Genomic DNA, 5,404 nt, shown 5'->3' on the forward strand with positions numbered 1-5,404 from the left:
CCATGCTCATACCACGGGCGAAGACACGGTTGTACGATACGGCCGTGTGAAAACAGGGCAAAATTTTTCCCCAACACGATATGCGATAAGTTGCCACGGTTGTGTGACGTGGCCATAGGCAAACCTGTCAGAACAACACGGGTGTGTGACACGCCTGTGTATAGGAACCATGGTTGAAACTGAGAATTTAGCACGGGCATGCGACACACCCGTGCCCACCACCCGTGCTCAAGACTGATAAAACAACACGGGTGTGCGCCTATACACACGGGCGTGGGAGAACCGAATGAAGTAAGACATGGCTGTGCGACACGGTCATGTACATCAACAAGCCCAAGGGACAAGGGCGTGGGACGAATCTCAGACGCACCCAAATTTAAAAATCACGAAACACACGGGCATGCCCGTGTGCCCCAAAATCTCTAAAAACTCCTCACTATTCATCATCCCCTTCCCTAAAATCCCTAACCCTAGCTGTTGCAACTTCTTCACACGCCCTTCTTGCCACGCCCGTGCGCCGACTACAATACCACCATCGACGACCCAAGCTCTTTCCTCTACCAAGCTCTTGCGTTTGTTCATTTTTTTCTCTTCATTTCGTTTACGAATTTGATTTTTCTTGTTTTATTTTGATTGTTAATATTCATAGTTCTAATAATAGCAATGCTTATACTCTTTGCTTCTTGCTATCTTAATTAAGGTATTACGGTGCCATCAATCTTGTGTTGCCATGAACTTCATTTTATTTTCCATATCATCATTTCCATATGCATTCATTCACTAGGCAGTATTCTCATATTCCTATTCGTGGTAATGACTTAATATATCTAATTGGGTTATTGTTCAGCATAGTTTTTCTTCAGTACATGACTCCTATGAAGTATCTCTATGAGTTTTAACATGCATTGCATATTTTTTTAGGCTATTGTTTGAAAGTAACTTTATTTTTTATTTCGTCTTGCCATTGCGGATATCATGTCAAGTCGTGGTAAGAAAATTGCTATCCCCGCCTTGAAGAAGAGGAAAGGAGTAGTGTCATCCTCGAGTCCTACCGCTGAAATCAAGCACCTATTCCTCCAATTTCGACCGGGACCACAGGAGTAACTTTTTCAAATACTACAGGCCCGACCCTTAGGTGCGGGCCACTACATTGACTGGGCCGCACTTGAACAAATCCAACTGGCTAATGCGGTCCAAGCCCTCCTGAGGACTAACCCGTGAGGGCTATCTTCGAGATCGTCGAGTCGACGTACCTCGAGCTCACACTCAAACTTTGTTCAACCTTTCACCTCCAAGTATTAAGACAGAGTTCGATGATCCAGGAATGGTCCAGTTCCGTCTCGACAGTTTAGTCCGCTAGTTCAGCGTACCTGAGTTCGGCGTCACTTTGGGGCTCTATAAGGAGAAGTTCATGGATAACGATGATTTTGACACACTCCATCACCACATGGACTTGTCTCCCTCCAACTGCTGGAGGGTCGTCGTTCCTACTTTGGCCACCTACAACCCTAGTCGCTCCAAGGCATCGGCCCTCGCCCCATCCCTGAGGTACTTACATGCCATCTTGGCCCACACTCTGATAGGGCGGCGAGAGAGCACCAACGTCGTCAACACTCACAACGCTTACTTTTTATGAAGTATAGCGAACAGGCACGTCTTCGACCTTGCCCATTTCATTGCCCTCGCCATTCACCATCAGACAGAGCGGCATAGGAGAGGAGTCATCTCCATTGGCCCCTATGTGACTAGACTGGCACGGTACTTTGGGCTCCTCAACATAGTAGCAAAATCATCTTCCCTCACCCTCATCGGCCAGATGTCCCTACAGGGCATCTCGAGCATGCTTCATATGAGGATGATCGAGCGATGACGTGGAGTTGACCCTCCCTAGTACCTCCTAGTCCAGTCCACCGAGGAGGAGGACCTAAAAGACATTACTGATGATTTTCTCCATAGCACGATGACCCACGGTCTCAGCCACCAACCATCCATCATCCAGTTCATGCAGCGGCTTCATACTCTGACATCTCTGAGCTTCTTACTCAATTTGAGTAGCATGTTTCCAGTGCTTTGATCACATTGATGCTACTTTACATCAGATTTGTCAGCACCTTTATATCTCATCGCCACCACCACCTCGTGAACCATCCGGCAATGACGATGTTTAAGAACTTTTTATTTATTTATTTTTATTTTCACTTTTATCTTTATTTATCTTCTTTAAGTACTTTTTTTATTTTTCTTTAATATTATTTTATTTTTAGGTTTTATAATTTTTATTAAACAATTTATAGTTTCGACTATTTTATTACGAGTAATTATGCTTCCTTATATTTCCTAAAGAGTTTTTGACTTTATCACAGTTATAAAAAGCTCCAAAGCTCATCATCACTTAGTAATTTTAAACTCCATTAGAAAAGGTTCTCCACAACTGCCATGTCCTGCTCGACCACGACCATAGCTACTACCAGATATAATATTCTTTTGGCGCTAGACTTATGGACTAATGAACCTCTACCACCACCGGAGTATCCTCCTCCACTCTTATCAGGGTCTTGGCCAATTATTCTCTATAACTCCAATTTAAGAAGTCCATTCATCATTCAGGAAGTTTCCCTTCTCTCATTATCTTATAACTTACATGTATATCATCGTAAATCTAACTTTGTACATTGAGGTCAATGTACATCTTAAGTGTGGGGGGTTGTTTATATCTTTATCAGAAAAATCTTTGAATTTTTTCTTATTCTCATGTGATCTTCTCATATCAGTATTCGAATGAATTTTGATTAATTTATGATCTTTATTGATATGCATTGAATTAAAACATAGGCATTCATGCATTGATGGTTTAAACTTTAAGGAATTAGAGAATCAAGCACGATCAGTTGATTTTTGAGTTTTAAAAACTTTTAGGTTGTTTCCCCAAGTCTAGGTATTATCTTGAGTTGAAGTTCGCAGGTTTAAACATCAAAAAGCCTTAATTTTTGTGAGATCTTGAGCCTCTAGAGCATATATTATTTCTTTCATGCTCACTTTTATTATTGCTTTGAGTGCGTCAATATCGGATCGTTATTCTAGAACTTGCTTGATTATGCATATCAAGACCACACCATTGATTTGTTATGTCGAAATGATAAAGACACTTAGGTTTAACTCACTTACTCTATAAAAACCTACCCTCATAATTAACCCTTAGTGAAACCCTTTGAGCCCAATAACCCATTCATTGATTTACCCTTAATATTAACCCATAACCCATTATTGTTGAAATCCCCTAAATTAATTTGATCCCTATTTTTGTCGAGATTTGGTTTGAATAAATTGATTAGCTATGTTTTATTTTTTTGATAGATAGCCTATGTTATTTGACTTATTCTTAAAATATATATACATAAATATATATTAGTAGTAATTCGTCATTTTTTGAGCTTAAGTGTTAATTCCATATTCTGAGAAGAAGCTCACTTGTATTCAATTAATGATTAGTTATTTTTCTAGTTAGGTAATTTTTCAATTCTATCTCGATTCTAACCTTTTCTTTCAGCTTGTAACCACACCCCCTAACCAAAGCCACGTTACAACCCTCTAAAGACCTTTTGATTGGAGTATCATCTCAATATATAGTGGTGGAGATTTGATTTTCATGCAAGCCTATGGAAATAACTTTTCATATTGACTAATGAGTGCTTCATTTACTGTCCTTAAACACCTCGAGTGATTTGAGTGAATCTTTAATGAGGATGTTAAACTTTGTGATATTTTGAATCAAAAGTAATCACTTAAATGAGGGGAGACACCTATGTTTTCATGATAAAATGTTCAACTTGGAATGTTTGAAACTTTGATGTTCTTCTAGTTGCATTCTCAATGTATGATTACTTATGGTTTAGTTTTAGATATTATCGATAGGGATTATAAGTTGAGAAGAATTTATTTAGATTGTGAGTTGAGGATTTTGCATGAGGACAAGCAAACGTTTAAGTGTGGGGGTATTTGATAAACCATAATTTATACATATTTTTACCTCATACTTAGCATATTTTTGGATGAATTCTCCTTAGATTTGGTGAATTCGATGCTCCTAATCCTTTAATTTCATGTTTTATACTTAGGTGAACATAGTAGAGTAAAAAGAGCGAGAAACGGGCTAAAAACAGAGAAAATGGGCCAACATGAGAAATCAACACGGCCTGGACTTCCTCACACGGGTAGACCACACGCCCTATTTAACAGTCTTGACGACAGTCTGAAACAATCGCACACGTGCGTGTCCCTGTCGAGCCCAAGTATAGTCCTATTCGGAGAAGGCCACTTTTGAGGGCTCTTAGGCATCCTAAAGCCTATTTAAACACCTAAGGAGGCACTTAGAAAAGGGACATGAAGTAGGAGGCAAGTAATTACTCAAAGAAAGCTGATTGATCCATCTCAGAAGCCAGATTCATCATCAAGACTGAAAGATCTCCCTTCAATTTCCTTCAGGAGTTTTTGGGTTTTCTTTATGTTTTGTTATATTTATTCTTTGGAGATGGTTTCTTTCATAATTATGAACTAAACCCCCTAAATACCTAAGGGGAATGAAACCTAAGACGGATCTTGTTATTATTATCTGAATTGTATGATAAATATTTGACTGTTCTTAATTATGTGTTCTTAATTCTTGTTTTAATATTCCAGGATATTGATTCAAGTTAATCCGCTTATTCATAGGAGCAAAAGTCTCTGTCTGAGAGTAAATTTGTCGTAATTAAGCGGATTTGATTGCATGCCTAGAGATAGGGTGACAAGATTTTATCGGATTAGGGTGAAACCTAATAAGGGAGTCCATAGATCGAGTTAATGCAACACTAGGGTGTTAATTAGAAAGAGATTTCAATTAATCAACCTAGGGTTAAACATTATTAGTCTCGAGAGAGATAATAATATAACTTAGGGATTTTTACGGATCAAGTCAAATGAATAAATTGTCTAATTCAGAGTCAAATGACAAGTGAAGTCTAGGTGGATTTTTCCTTGGGTATTGTCTTAATCAATCAAGTTTTCCCAAAAGCTTTTCCCCAATTTTCCCTCTGTACACCCTTAGTTTAGTTAATTAGATTAGATAAAAAAAATCCCTTAATTTTTAGGCTAGATAATAAAAAGAAAGTAATTACTAGTATTCTTGGTTCCTTTGGGTTCGACAATCTGGTCTTGCTAAAGCTATACTACTGTTCGATAGGTACACTTACTTTCATCGTGATAATAGTTAGTTTCAAGAATAATTAATTATAAATTTTTAAAACCTGTCGCAAATATCACGTATCATCAAGCATAAAAATACATGCATGTCACACATGGGTAAATTTTTAAATATGAACCCTACTTCAAAATAATCGTAGAAATAGGTAAATCGGGTTACGAGGAC

Source organism: Gossypium hirsutum, chromosome A07, assembly GCF_007990345.1.
Source record: "Gossypium hirsutum isolate 1008001.06 chromosome A07, Gossypium_hirsutum_v2.1, whole genome shotgun sequence".
NCBI lineage: Eukaryota > Viridiplantae > Streptophyta > Magnoliopsida > Malvales > Malvaceae > Gossypium > Gossypium hirsutum.